The sequence below is a fragment of the Schistocerca americana genome, chromosome 8 (assembly GCF_021461395.2).
Source record: "Schistocerca americana isolate TAMUIC-IGC-003095 chromosome 8, iqSchAmer2.1, whole genome shotgun sequence".
In the NCBI taxonomy this organism is placed as follows: domain Eukaryota; kingdom Metazoa; phylum Arthropoda; class Insecta; order Orthoptera; family Acrididae; genus Schistocerca; species Schistocerca americana.
In genome coordinates, this window is record NC_060126.1 from 59157676 (window position 1) to 59174107 (window position 16432).

A 16432-nucleotide genomic window follows, 5' to 3' on the forward strand; every position below is an offset into this window, starting at 1 on the left:
ATGATTCAATCTAGCCGTAGCCTATTTCTTTCTACGATTTGTAAGCATCGTATGCCTGTTATGTTGGTTCCTTTCAGACTTGTAAAAAATGGTTCAAATGGCTCTGAGCACTATGCGACTTAACTTCTGAGGTCATCAGTCGCCTAGAGCTTAGAACTAATTAAACCCAACTAACCTAAGGACATCACACACATCCATGCCCGAGGCAGGATTCGAACGTGCGACGGTAGCGGTCGCTCGTCTCAAGACTGTAGCGCCTAGAACCGTACGGCCATTCCGGCCGGCTTCAGACTTGCAAATGCGTCTATAACGCCATTGTAAGTCTTCCATGTTTTTCTTTGTAATCCAACTCACGACCATGATTCCATAAAATGTTTACCCCTTGTTCTCCTATTCTAAAAATCTGTCATGCGAAAGTGAATGAATGTGGGTGTGTTTAACTTTACTGTACATTGGTTTAGTCTGCTACAGACAATCAGCGGCAGTCTTACAGAATGACCAACCCTTGAAGTTTTCAGGTAGGCAAGGAGGTTTATTCCCTTTGCGTGAAAGTTACCGGTGGTAGGTTGGAGGCGGAAGCGTCATCTCTGGGTTTTCCTGGCCACGGGGTTGTGTGAGAGAAGTTTTAGTGTGAGATAGGCGGTCTGTTTCCAGCTCTCCGAGGGTCTGCAGCCGAGGTCTCTTCGAAGAAGGGTGAGTTGATTTAACATTGTGGGGCTTTGTCTCATAGCGAGAGGGGAGCTTCTTGTAATTCAGTCTCACTGAACTTGCACCTTGGCAGCTTTTGGCCTTGTGTTTTATCTTATAATGATTGTTTTTCTGGGTCGCAGGAAGGAATGCAAGGCTTTTGCAGACTTCAGTTTTATTCCAAATGCAGACTTTGGTCCGTAAGAAGAACGTAGCACAAGGCGTTGCATATGTTGAATCGATCTCACGCAGGAAGTGCGCCCCCGGTTCAGTGTGAATGTTTGTGTGCCTGCGACTGCGTGTTTATACATTCTAATCCTTTCCGAATCATGATAATTTTTGCCTATTTGTTCAAAAATGGTTCAAATGGCTCTGAGCACTATGGGACTTAACTACCGTGGTCATCAGTCCCCTAGCACTTAGAACTAATTAAACCTAACTAACCTAAGGACATCACACACATCCATGCCCGAGGCAGGATTCGAAACTGCGACCGTAGCAGTCGCGCGGTTCCGGACTGCGCGCCTAGAACCGCTAGACCACCGCGGCCGGCGTGCCTCTTTGTGAATGTTCTTTCTTTCATTACTGTATGTCCGTTGGAAACCATCCGCTTGGGTTAATATTAGAGTTTGTTGGCTATCTGCCATTACCCTTTGTCTATTCAAATGAGTCCTCTGTAGAGTGATAATTGTTGGCGGCTGCGTGGTTTAATATTGCTAAAATTTGGCCACGGAACGTAGAAATTGTGTCTCTGCAAACCACTTGGCCACACGAGTTAACTGTGAGCGCTAACTTTCCTGTGGCCCCCTGTCTCTGTCCTAGAGTTAACCTATTGCTCTGACTTTGGAATATTAAATATATCCTGTCCGGATTGTTCAATTGTAATGTGGTCTGTGATTTTATGTTAAGCGCGTAAGCGTGTGTGTGTGGCCCTCGCTGAGATTGTTTCTCCAAACCGAGGTTCAATTTTATATGCAACTGTGATATTCCGATTTATTCTTTTATTTAATCCTTTCTCAGCACCGCGAAACAAACCTCCTAGCTTGGTTGCATGTTGGTGTTGGGGCCGTCCTTGCTATTCTTTGAGTGTATGCGGCTCTGAATGTGAGTATTAAACATTTCCCGTCCCCCTCTAATTACGACCGCGGTTCTAAATTAAGAGATTCTGTTGTGAACTGTATAGCGTTTCACAAGCAATCGTATGTAGTTACCAGTCAACAGCAGTTATATAGATGTCTTATGTCAATGTCTAAAGAAATAAATAATTTTGTTTCAAGTCTTATCCAGTGTACCGTCGTTACGTCTCCTTTACCTCCGCCATTTCCTTGTTAGCCCATTCATAGCGTTTCCATGCGCACAGGTCCAATAATTGGTGTTCCCTTCTATTTAAAACAAATTCTTTAGAATAGTTGTTTTCAGGACTGTTGCTGCAAGATGCTCTTATTCACAGAGTTCACACACTTTTTACTTTATTTTAATATTTGATTCATGTGAACAATTCCTGGGTCATATTAATAATTACATCCTATTTTTATAAGTGAAATTACAGTGAATCTTCTTTTATGAGTTTTTTCTTATGACTAAATTAATTAATTTTCCTACTCAGTCGAACCTCTTGTTTGCCGTGTGGCTAGAGTTGGTGGCGACCCAATCTTTTACTTTGATTTTAATGTCACATAGCATTTCCATCTGAGTGTGGCTCTTTTAGTCATCAGGATATAGCTCAGGGCTCCAGTCATTTCATAAACGCCACTTAAGTGCACGTCACTTACATGTTTAACGAAGAAGCAATATCATCGGCATCAAGGCGGCATAGTAGAACTCATATCGGCAACTCACAGCAATTTCAGAAACATTGCGAACATACGCCGGGCATCTTAGCTGTATTACCCGGCCCCACGGCCATATTGTCGACCACACATTGCCGAAAAAATTATGCTTATGTATGACCCCGCTATAAGCACATACACGCGTGGCCTCGCATACAGCCACCCACACTACCTCACACGCACGTTTTGTTTTTGGTTGTAGAGTAACCGTCACGAACTAAACACCTCGACGTCAAAGCTTGTCCTTGCAGTCGGCTAGTGTTAAGCGCTATAGTTCACCACCCTCATAGCTTTGTCGCCGCCTATGCACTGTCAAGAGTATAATACGTCAGCGCCAGCTGGATGTTTTGTGTTTCCGTGCGATATCGCATATATACGTGTGATTTCAGTCTTCCATGGAACGGTGCATTGAAGTGTGTTCGGCAGTCAGCGAAATGCAGGAGCAACGATGTACGGGTAGTGCTACAGCGGTTGGTGTGTGCACACAACGAAAAGACATTCGAAGACAATCTAAAATTTTCGTATCGAAAGTACTAAAGCCTTTTTTACTGACCTTCCCAACAGTGAAGAAGTCAGAAAAAATGTTTTTCCTCTAGATCACACAAGGGCAACATAACCTTGCGGTATTTCGGAATCGATTGTATTCCATATTAAGAGAGCAATAATATAGGCAGCACGTGCTTTGATTCTACAAGAGAGGGATATAAATGTAAACGAATTATTGAATTAGACGATTTCGACAAGACGTTAGAGTGTAGAATTAGTCTGTAGAACTGTATTTAGATATTACGACATTATCCGGCGGCTAGATAAATACAGACAGATCTCCATGAAAAAGATAATTATTCCGGCTCAGAGACCTCCGCTCTTCATCTTCTCCTCTCACTTGAATTTTGATTCAGAAAGTGTGACGGTGGAGAATATTGTTAATGAAATGCTGAGTCATTTCAGTAGCTAGAGCGAAGATTTGTGTAAAATACACTTACTACATGCTGAGTATAACAGTCATTTGATAAAACGAGGGTTCCACAGTGTCACACGCAGAAATAATTTTGCTCGACATCGATGGAAATATTAGCCGGCAAGTATATACAGTTACGTCTGTTCAGCGTTTATAGGCAATCTGGGTGATGGGTGCAGTGAGCAAGAGTCAGAAAGAGCTGAAATAAAATATTTTCAGGAGGAAGGTAACTGTGTTAAGGGTAGAGCACGGAGTCTCTCTAGTAAGTAAAATGCGTTCATACCTGACATGATACAATCATAATGCTTCAGATGTTACCAAAATTAATTTCATAGTCTTCTTAATAACTTTCCCGCTGGAAGTTTCTACAAGGTCCAACGACATCTGTCGTTACTCAGGTGTAACCCTTTCACACCTCTCACGATATTTTTTATCCCTGAATACTATTATCTTTTGAGGTAAAACATGTGTCATATGCATAGAGAAGCTTCAAGAATGTTCATATATTATTTTCAGTCCAAATATGTTACTGGTTCTGTTCTTTCCACAGGCTGAATGAAAAAAGAATATTTTTCATCAAAATTTCTTGTAACGTTAGTTTTTATTGCTTTTCGTAGCAGCTGGCAAGACTTTTCATGTGTAAAACATTACGTCATATTCTTGATTAAAAATACTTTTTCAGAATTTTTACTGACATCTGAAATTATCACTGACTGGCAATGCTGTAGCACGTTGAGATGACATGGATGTGTATATTTTCATGACGACCGCTATAGTACGTTGACTAAGTAAACTGTTTTCTTGAATTGAGTCAAATTATATATACACTACTAGCCATTACAATTGCTACACCAAGAAGAAATACCGACGATAAAGGGGTATTCATTCGACAAATATATTATACTAGAATTGACATGTGATTACATTTTCACGCAATTTGGGTGCATACATACTGAGAAATCAGTACCCAGAACAATCACCTCTGGCCGTAATAACAGCATTGATACGTCTGGGCATTGAGTCAAACAGAGCTTGGATGGCGTGTACAGGTACAGCTGCCCATGCAGCTTCAATACGATACCACAGTTCATCGAGAGTAGTGACTGGCGCATTGTGACGAGCCAGTTGCTCTGCCACCATTGACCAGACGTTTTCATTTGGTGAGAGATCTGGAGAACGTGCTGGCCAGGGCAGCAGTCGAACTTTTTCTGCATTCAGAAAGGCCCGTACAGGACCTGCAACATTCGGTCGTGCATTATTCTGCTGAAATGTAGGGTTTCGCAGGGATCGAATGAAGGGTAGAGCCACGAGTCGTAACACATCTGAAACGTAACGTCCACTGTTCAAAGTGCCGTCAATGCGAACAAGAGGTGACCGAGACGTTTAACCAATGGCACCCCATACCATCACGCCGGGCGATACGCCAGAATGACGATGACGAATACACGCTTCCAATGTGCGTTCACCGCGATGTCGCCAAACACATGCGACCATCATGATGCTGTAAACAGTACCTAGATTCATCCGAAAATATGACGTTTTGCCATTCGTGCACCCAGGTTCGTCGTTGAGTACTCCATCGCAGGCGCTCCTGTCTGTGATGCAGCGTCAAGGGTAACCGCAGCTATGGTCTCCCAGCTGATAGTCTATGCTGCTGCAAACGTCGTCGAACTGTTCATGCAGATGCTTGTTGTCTTGCAAACGTCCCCATCCGTTGACTCAGGGATCGAGACGTGGCTGCACGATCCGTTACAGCCATGCGGATAAGATGCTTGTCATCTCGACTGCTAGTGATACGAGGCCGTTGGGATCCATCACGACTTTCCGTAATACCCTCCTGAACACACCGATTCCATATTCTGCTTGTGGTGTCATCGCCAGACACCACACTTTCTATGTGGTAGCCTTTAAATCGGCCGCGGTCCGTTAGTATACGTCGGACCCGCGTGTCGCCACTATCAGTGATTGCAGACCGAGCGCCGCCACACGGCAGGTCTAGAGAGACGACCTAGCACTCGCCCAGTTGTACAGTCGACTTTGCTAGCGATGGTTTACTGACAAACTACGCTCTCATTTGCCGAGACGATAGTTAGCATAGCCTTCAGCTACGTCATTTGCTACGACCTAGCAAGGCGCCATTATCAATTGCTATTTATCTTGTGATGCATGTACCGTCAGACCGATGTTCACCAATTATGGATTAAAGTTAAGTATTCCAGAAGCTACGTACTTTTTTTACTAGACTCAACTCCTTTAACTGTTCCAGACCTCACGCCTGCCTGCGTGAGCTTAAACGCGTGCCTTTCGGCTACCTCATAGTGGCTTGGCTGTCTTGCCAAGTCACAACACTGCTAACAGTCATTGGATCTCGACCAACGCGAGCAGCAATGTCGCGATACGATAAACCGCAATCGCGATAGTCTACAAGCCGACCTTTATCAAAGTCGGATGCCTCCTTACACGAGGTATCGCAACAACGTTTCACCAGGCACCGCCGGTCAACTGCTGTTTGTGTATCAGAAATCGGTTGGAAACTTTCCTCATGTCATCACGTTGTTGGTGTCGCCACCGGCGCCAACCTTGTGTGAATGCTCTGAAAAGCTAATCATTTGTGTATCACAGCATCTTCTCCCTGTCGGTTAAATTTCGCGCCTGTAGCACGTCATCTTCGTGGAGTAGCAATTTTAATGGCCAGTAGTGTATTTACATACCTTTCATCAAAGGGCCGAACGACGATAAATAAGCAACCTTGTGAGGTAACTATTAAACAACGCCCATCCTCTGCAACAGCACAGAGTAAGTCTGACTAATTGAACCAGTGGCGGCTGCCGCGTAAGAGCACGTGAACTTCCTAGCTTTTGACACCTTGCGAATTTATTGGTTAATTTTCTTTGAATGCTGTTAAACGTAATGTAGATGCGGTAATATAAAATACATGACGTTAAATCTACCGCGCTCTGCTACATATCGCTCCTCTAGTGAAACTTGGTAACAGGGATCGCTAACACACCTTCAGTTGTGCACGCTTTAAGCAGCTTCCGTGCATGCGCGACTGCCTTGATGTAACTGCTTTATGGGCCAAATACATACGGATTTGATAAACATTGTGCAGGATTGACAGCGTGCACTGCTAGCACTTACCACTTAACTACAAGTTTATGTCAATGCCACTAGGTGGTAGCACATTGCACCAGACTTATCTACGTTCGCTATACGTAAATCCATCTAGACGGTAGCATACTCCAAAGAAATGCGAAATCAGTCACTATATAGTAAAATTAGATAGACATCAGTTCGTGTTATACTTACACTGATCGAAAACCCTATTTTGTGTAATTCTGAATGACATATAGTACGTTAAGTTTTGGATTTTATCGTGGAATAATCCATATGAGGCGTTGAGAGCCAAAAAGAACATCATCGTCGATTGTGAGACTGTGGCATCTAGTCATGCTTCTGACATTCGTTGAAGTTACGGTGGGTCGGGTTTATCTGTACTGTAGGCTCACATTGTACACATATCTGAACACTCAAGAAAAGCTGTCTCTTTGGTTTCTCTGATATCCATTTAAATATGCGGCTCGCAGGGGTTTCGCTTTCGGCCCTTATGGCTCTCAGCGCCTCATTTGTATTCCAGTCAAGTGACCTTGTTCGTACAGAGTTCAACTTGAATTTAATCATTTCTGGAAACGCCAGTTTGTGTTTGGAGTTGGTTGTCTACTGTGCAGGAATCGACTTTCCTGTGAGTGCCAACATGAACACTGCTGAACCTGTATTAAAAATTTGGAAATATGTGGTAAGGTCTTATGGGACCAAACTGCTGAGTTCATCGGTCCCTAAGCCCGCCCACACATTACTTAATGTAACTTAAACTAACTTAACGTTATGGACAACACACACACCCATGTCCGAGGGAGGCCTCAAATCTTCGACGGGAGGAATCGCACGGACTGTGACAAAGCACCTCTGAGCTCGCGACTACCCCGCCCGGCGAACCTGTTTTAAGGTGCAACGGAAAAGAAAATTACCAGGAAAAGTTTGCCGGAAAGAAACTAGGGCATTCCAGATCAGATTCGTTATCTGAGAAAGTGATAAAATCAAATAAGCGTGACTACAAGCGAACATTTAACAAAGATGTGGATAATAAGTGAATTTGTTATCTGGGTCCAAGGTGAGAATGCCTGATATTCAACCCAGAAGTTTATTCGTTAAATAATACATGAATCAGGGATCTTGTACAGTTCTCCAAAAAAATAAAAAAGCGGAAAACTGCCACTTACACAAAAATGCGTAACGGAAAGTACCTGGCGAAAGTTTAAACATATTTCATTCTTACCATAAACTGTATGTAATTACACACAAACAACAAAAATCCACAAAAAAAATATTCCTTTTTTCAGACAAGTTATGTACATTATTATTATTATTATTATTGTTATTATTATTATTATTATTATTATCATCATTTTGACAACGGCTGAAATTGTATCAATATGTTGAGAATAGATCTTAAATTAAAATTTCCCTGTGACATTTAAGTCTCTAATTTATCTACGATAACGTTGAAAACTGAAGGAGTGAATTAAAATTTGTGCCAGGACTCAAACCGGGGTCTTATTGCTTATTAGGCAGATATGCTGACCATTATACCACCACAGCATTATAGTCGACATAGCTGTATGTTGTGTACATAGTTCTGCGTAGTCAGCGCGTACACAACTCACCCACTAGAGCGCGCCCCGCTAAGCACAACAGCGCAGGCGCAGCGCTCGTCCGTCTCCGCACTACGAGATGGCGCTGTCATTGAAACGGACCAAATTCTGCTTCCGCCGATCTGCGTATTAATATGTAACGCAGCCAATGAGATTGCTGCTAACGTAGAACCTTTTCTCCTCGCGGATCACTCTCGCGCAGTGATATCTGAACGCTCGAGGTATTATAACGAGTGTACAGACCTCCGATTAGTCAGTCTGTATCAGTCTGCATTAGTCTGCATTTGTCTGTGGTCAAGTTTCAGTCTGCGCCTAATGAGATTATCATATTCCTGTACACCGCCATGAAGAGAAATGTATAGACACTTTGTCAAGTATCAGAGATATGTGAGAATAAGATTAACGTACCAAGACCAAAGGAACTTCAGATTGTTAATTATAAATAGGATTCAGAACCAAGTTAAGACATTTTTGGGCTTGTTATTATTTTAATAAATGTGTGTAAAAATTAATCAAGTTGGTCACCGTCAATCTGCTACTTGAAGCGTGCAAGTGGCATTTCTATCGTCTGACCTAACGGCAGATGATAAACACGCCAAATAAGACCACGAGACATATTGCTGACACTCGCCTACTTCGTTAGAGTGATAAGTCAAATAATCTCACCCTGCGGGTCCGGGGTAAGAATAGGCCCGACGTATTCCTGCCTGTCGTAAGAGGCGACTAAAAGGAGTTTCAGCCGTTTCGGCCTTCCATGTGATGGTCCCCCTTGGGGTTTGACCTCCATTTTTCAAAATTCTACGGAAGTACGAGCCTTTTGGGGAAGGACGCCTTACGTGGTGTACCACTGGTCGTCAGTGCACTAAGACCTTGGCACTCAGCATTGTAATGGCGATGTAACTACACCCGCTATTCCTCAAATTGGGCCTAAAAGCCTGATGGGTTGCACAAGTTACACCCATAGTGCGTCCCCATCTGCACCTACGATCATGATGGACTTTCCATGGCACCCAAAATCCAGCACGGTAGCCAGCCCGTTGTGGTGGGGTCGTCATGTACCCTCTAGGTTGTAGCCCCCTCACAACACAGGGATCGTACTGCCGATACCTGAGCTGCACCCTCCCCACGTCAGCCAAGCAGTAGATGCCCGTCTCCTTGGGGCATCAGGACTCCCGGCAATGGTCATCCTGACAGGTGGCCCTTGCTGAGGCTGGGTGGCGCCCATGGGGAGAGCCCCTGGTCGGAGTGGGTGGTATCGGGGCGGACGTTCCGCAAATGAAACGTCAACATGTATCGGGTCGCTCTGCGGCCGCGTCTTTTAAAAAGAAAGGTACTGTCTCTGGTTCTGGTTCTCCTGCCCCTTCCACCTTGGCCACTCCCTGGGAGGAAGGACAGGCCCGCCGGCTTGGGGCGAAGTACTTCCCCCGCTATTTAGTCTGTTCTCGGACCAATGGGGGGACGTTCACCACTTCCAAGCCCATGTTCTTTGTCCAGCACATCGAGGACATCTTCAGGGAAATCGAGGCTCTCAGTAAAATGCGTTCCGGGTCCGTTCTTATGAAGACCACCTCCGCCACTCAGTCGGCGGCGCTCCAGGCGTGGGACCGCCTAGGGGACATCCCAGTGTCCATTGTCCCGCATCTGGCACTGAATAGGACGCAGGGGGTTATTTTTGATCGGGACCTCCTGCTGCAATCTGATGAGGAGCTCAGAGCCAACCTGGAGCGCCGAGGCGTGCATTTCGTCTGGAGAGTCCAGCGCGGCCCCAAAGACCATCGCATCGACACCGGGGCCTTTATCCTCGCCTTCGAGGGGGACGTTCTCACAGAGAAGGTAAAGGTGATGTGCTACCGGTGCGACGCACAACCTTACGTCCCGCCTCATATGCACTGCTTTTGGTGTTTGCGCTTTGGGCACATGTCGTCACGGTGTGAGGCTGAGCCCCTTTGTGGCGATTGTGGACGTCCTCTTCGTGAGGACCATACATGCACCCCACCACCTCGGTGCGTCAATTGTCCTGGCATCCACTCGCCTAGATCTTTAGACTGCCCCGCATATCAAATGGAGAAGAAGATCCAAGAATTAAAAACTTTGGATCGCCTCTCTTATGCTGAGGCCAGGAAAAAGTATGACCGCCTCCATCCCATGACGTTGACAACTTCGTTTGCCTCAGTCGTGTCCACTCCTTCCACAGTATCCTCACCCCTATCCTGTCCCCCCTCCACCTCCTCACCCCATCCAGGGTCTATGCCACCTCCTCCCAAATCCCTCCCTTCCACATCCACCTCCCTCGCGGCCCCTGCCCCCTCTGCCCCAGGGGCCACCCTTCCTCCTCCTCCCCCTCCGCCGCCTGAGAAGCGATCTTCTTCTCAGGCGTCCATCAGGGAAACATTCCGGACCCCGGCTTCCGAGGTCTGGCGTTCCAAAATGGACCCCGCGCGTGAGGACCTTCTTCGGGTCCAGCGCACCATCCCCGTGCCTCATCGGACTTCCCAGAAGGCCTCCAAGATGAAGTCTTTATCCCCCTCTCCACCCCGGCGCTTTGCGTCTGACACTCCATCCATGAGTTGCTGCTCCCGGCCGTCCTCAGTTTCGCTGCGACGCTCTGTTGCCAGGCGCTCAGCTGGCCTCTCGTTGGCGAATGATGCTGCCACTCCTACGCAACCCGGGAAAGCGGCCGCAGCTGGCAACGACTCGATGGAACAGGATCCGCCTCCCGCCGGTTGTAGCGTTGTTCCCTCGAAACCTGGCTCTCTGCGGCCGTCAAGGTGACCAGCTCTTCACCCGTTTCGTTCCCCCTTTTTTCTGACTAGCGATGGCTTTGTTACATTGGAACATAAGAGGTATTTGATCTAATCGGGAGGAATTACAACTGCTCCTCCGCCTGCACTGTCCGCTCGTCCTTGGTCTCCAAGAAACCAAGTTGCGCCCAACTGGCCATATTGCGTTTACCCACTATACCTCGGAGCGGTCCGACCTCACCCCTGTGGATGGTATTCCAGCTCATGGTGGGGTCATGTTGCTCGTTTGTGACGATGTCTATTACCATCCCATCCCATTGACCACCTCACTCCAAGCAATAGCTGTCCATATTACTCTTTCTGCCTTTACTTTTTCTGTTTGTACCGTCTACAATCCATCGCCATCCACAGTTAGTCGGGCTGACATGATGCACCTGATCGCTCAGCTTCCTCCGCCGTTTTTATTGTTTGGCGACTTCAATGCCCATCATCCCCTTTGGGGCTCTCCTGCATCCTGTCAGAGAGGCTCCCTCTTGGCAGATGTCTTCAACCATCTCAATCTTGTCTGCCTCAATACTGGCGCCCCGACTTTCCTACTCATACCTACTCCCACTTGGACCTCTCGATCTGTTCTACCACTCTTGCCCGTCGGTTCGAGTGGTATGTCCTTTCTGACACCTATTCGAGCGACCACTTCCCCTGTGTCGTTCGTCTCCTGCACCACACCCCATCCCCATGTCCTTCGAGCTGGAACATACCGAAAGCTGACTGGGGACTTTACTCCTTCCTGGCGACCTTTCCAGACCACGATTTTCTCAGTTGTGACAGTCAGGTCGAATACCTCACGGCTGTTATCATCAATGCTGCCGAACGTTCCATTCCTCGTACTACCTCTTCTTCACGTCGCGTTTCTGTCCCCTGATGGAATGAGGCTTGTAGAGACGCTTTACGCTTTACGCACCTTTCGCCGCCATCCTACGTTGGCGAATCGTATTGGATACAAACGACTCCGAGCGCAATGCCGTAGAGTCCTCAAAGGCAGCAAAAAAGCTTGTTTGGCCTCTTTCACCAGCTCCTTTAGCAGTTTTACTCCCTCTTCTGTCGTCTGGGGTGGCCTGCGCCGGCTGTCGGGAATTAAGGCCCACTCCTCGGTACCTGGCCTGACTTCAGGTAATGAGGTCCTTGTTGATCCTGTGGATGTCTCCAACGCCTTCGGCCGCTTTTTCGCGGAGGTTTCAAGCTCCGCCCATTACCACCCTGCCTTCCTTCCCAGGAAAGAGGCAGAAGAGGCTCGGCGACCTTCCTTCCACTCGCTGAATCTGGAAACTTATAATGCCCCCTTTACTATAAGGAAACTCGAACGTGCACTTGCACTGTCCCGGTCCTCTGCTCAGGGGCCAGATGCCATTCACGTTCAGATGCTGGCCCACCTTTCTCCGGCAGGCAAAAGCTTCCTTCTTCGTACCTACAATCGCGTCTGGACCGAAGGTCACGTCCCCATGCGTTGGCGTCACGCCGTCGTTGTTCCTATACCCAAACCCGGGAAGGATAGACACCTTCCTTCTAGTTACCGCCCCATTTCTCTTACAAGCTGTGTCTGTAAGGTGATGGAGCGCATGGTTAACGCTCGGTTAGTTTGGATTCTTGAATCTCGATGGCTAATTACCAATGTTCAATGCGGCTTTCGTCGCCGCCGCTCCGCTGTTGACCACCTTGTGACCTTGTCGACATTCATCATGAACAACTTTTTGCGAAAGCGCCAAACGGTAGCCGTGTTCTTCGATTTGGAGAGGGCTTATGATACCTGTTGGAGAGGAGGTATCCTCTGCACTATGCACAGGTGGGGTCTACGCGGTCGCCTGCCCATTTTTATTGATTCCCTTTTAACAGATCGAAAGTTTAGGGTACGTGTGGGTTCCGTATTGTCCGACGTCTTCCTCCAGGAGAACAGAGTGCCTCAGGGCTCCGTCTTGAGCGTAGCCCTTTTTGCCATAGCGATCAATCCAATTATGGATTGCATTCCACCTAATGTCTCAGGCTCTCTTTTTGTCGATGACTTCGCGATCTACTGCAGTGCCCAGAGAACATGCCTCCTGGATCGCTGCCTTCAGCGTTGTCTAGACAGCCTATACTCATGGAGTGTGTCAAATGGCTTCCGGTTCTCTGAAGAGAAGACGGTTTGCATCAACTTTTGGCGATATAAAGCGTTCCTTCCGCCCTCCTTACATCTCGGTCCCGTTGTTCTCCCATTCGTGGAAACAACTAAGTTTCTCGGGCTCACACTGGACAGGAAACTTTGTTGGTCTCCGCACGTCTCTTATTTGGCTGCCCGTTGTACACGTTCCATTAGTGTCCTCAGAGTTCTTAGTGGTTCATCTTGGGGAGCGGATCGCACTGTCCTGCTTCGCTTGTATCGGTCCATCGTCCGATCAAAGCTGGACTATGGGAGCCTCGTCTACTCGTCTGCTCGGCCATCCCTCTTACGCCGTCTCAACTCCATCCACCATTGGGGGTTACGTCTTGCGACCGGAGCATTCTACACTAGTCCCGTCGAGATTCTTTATGCTGAAGCTGCCGAATTACCATTGACCTACCGGCGCGACGTACTGCTTTGTCGGTATGCCTGCCGGCTGTTGTCAATGCCCGACCACCCTTCTTGTCAGTCCTTCTTTGCCGATTCTCTCGACCGTCAGTATGGGTTGTATGTGTCTGCCCTGCTGCCCCCTGGAGTCCGCTTTCGTCGCCTGCTTCGACAATTGGATCTTGCCCTCCCTACCACCTTCAGAGAGGGTGAGAGCCCGACACCACCGTGGCTCCAGGCTCCGGCTAATATTTATCTCGACCTCAGCTCGCTTCCGAAGGAGGGTTCTCCGGCTGCAGTGTATTGCTCACGGTTTGTCGAACTTCGTGCGCGACTTGCCAGTCACACCTTTATTTACACTGATGGCTCCAAAACTGACGATGGTGTCGGCTGTGCCTTTGTCGTCGGGGCCGGCACCTTCAAATGCCGGCTCCTCGACCAGTGTTCCAGCTTTACGGCCGAGCTTTTTGGTCTTCATCAGGCCGTTCAGTATGCCCGCCGCCACCGCCATTCATCGTATGTACTCTGCTGTGATTCACTCAGTGCTCTTCTGAGCCTTGGAGCTCCATTTCCGGTCCATCCCTTGGTGCAATGGATCCAGCAGTCCCTCCATTCTTCTGCTGCTGATGGCTCTCCTGTCAGCTTTCTGTGGGTTCCCGGCCGTGTAGGAGTGCCTGGGAATGAGGCTGCTGATGCTGCAGCCAAGGCTGCAGTCCTCCTGCCTCGGCCAGCCTCCCATTGTGTCCCGTCATCTGACATTAGTGGGGTTGTTTGTAGGAGGCTTGTGTCTTTGTGGTGGGATACTTGGTCATCACTTCAAGGAAACAAGCTCCGGGCAATAAAACTGTTCCCAACTGCTTGGACAACCTCCTCCCGAGCATCTCGGCGAGAAGAGGTCCTTCTGACCAGGTTGCGGATTGGGCATTGCCGGTATAGCCACCGCTACCTGCTCTCTGGTGACCCAGCCCCACAGTGCCCTTGTGGTCATGCATTAACAGTGCGCCATGTTTTATTGTCGTGTCCCCGTTTTAGTCAATCTCGTGTTGTCCTGTCTCTGCCGTCTACTTTACAGGATATTTTAGCTGATGACGCTCGAGCAGCTGCTCGTGTTCTTCGTTTCATTACTTTGACTGGCTTGTCCAAAGACATCTAACTCCTTCACTTATTTTATCTGCATCTTTGTAAGAACTTTCTGGTGTCCCCCCCCCCCCCCCCCCCTTGAGTTCTAGATTCTATGTGCTCTAACAATTGTGACTGGGCGCTAATGACCTCAGTAGTTGAGCGCCCTTAAACCCCCCCCCCCCCCCCCCCAAAAAAAATCCAATAATCTGATGGTGTGTGTACCGAAGGTCTTACAGTACGCACACCACACTGTACAAACCACCCAAGTCAAGTAACCTCCCCAACACAAACTCCAATTCACGTCTCCCCTTATATTGTCACTGTTACCAGGGCTCTCCGACATTGGAATAGCACCCCAACATTGGACGTAATGGGGAAGTGCTGTACTACATGTGATCGTATAGAATCCAATTTTCTCTAAGACATTTAAGTATCTAATTTATCTCTGATAACGTTGGAAGCTGAAGAAGTGAATTGGAGTTTGTGTTGGGGAGGGTATTTGATTTACGTAGTTCGTGCAGCTACGTGGATTATAATGCTGTTGTGGTGTAATGGTCAGCACATCTGCGTGATAAACAAGAAGACCTCGGTTCAAGTCCCGGCTAAAGCACAAATTTTAATTCACTCCTTCTGCTTCCAACGTTACTGTTATCGTATCGGGTTCGAGTGCATGCCGGCACGGTAGCTCATCGTGTTCGGTCAGAGGGCTGCTCGCCCTATGTAATAAAAAACTGAGTAAATGAATCAACGATCAACTTGAACGGATGTCTTGTGACGTCAGCCCAGACCAAACGCAACGAACAGTTCCGAACCAAAAAAAAGTCCCAACTGCAGCACTAATTTTAATTGACTTTTTCAGCTTCCAACGTTATATTGTATGTTGACAAGTTTAACTGTTACACAGCATATGCTCTTAATTTCGCAGTCTCACATTTACCTGAATTTAAAACTTTGTGAACACCCAGAATGCATAGCTACGAGCCGCCGCTGGACTGAACTGAAACGGGAAAGCAGACGTGTGGCCTCTGTGACAGACGCACGACCCTCTCGTGGGGAGACGCGCTGCAGGTGGCAGGGGGCAGCTGGCAGAGCAGCACGTGGGCGGCCACCCCTTCCCCCCAAATGCATGTCTGCTTGCGCCCGTGCGTAATTGCAAAGCAGTTTATATTTTGAAAAAATTGCCCTCTATTGTTGCTGTGTGTGGAAGAACAGCAGCCTCATGGGGCTTGGCGGACCGGATTTTTCGCGGCCGTGGGCCACGTTGTGGCCTGCGGGCTATATGTTGCACACCCGTGTTTTACACCGACGTTCACTTTTACTTAGAAAACTCTCGACATGTATTTCGATTCCATTACCAAACAGATATTTGATACTGTGATGTAAGAACAAGGTATTGTTTAATATAGTTCAGAAATCTCGAAGAGTTCTTAAATAACTTGCTTCTAGCGGTTACACAGTATTCTCATACGGTTTGACGGACATATGTAGTTATTTTTGCAAAGATCTACAAAATTTCTTGTCAGATTTACTTCAGATTTTTATATGATGTTTTAATATACATTTGAATGGACATATGTTACATACGTTTTTGGCAGTAACATGCACGTTATCTGCTGAAACTGACTGACACAAAGAAAATGCTGCGCTGTGTTGTTCTTTAATGTGAAAATCTGTGCGTTAGTTACATTCTCAGCCAGCTTCATCTATGAGACCAGAACATTCAAGGCATTAGCCAAATGGTTTCTCTCACATGTATTCTTAGTGTGTGTGTGTGTGTGTGTGTGTGTGTGTGTGTGTGT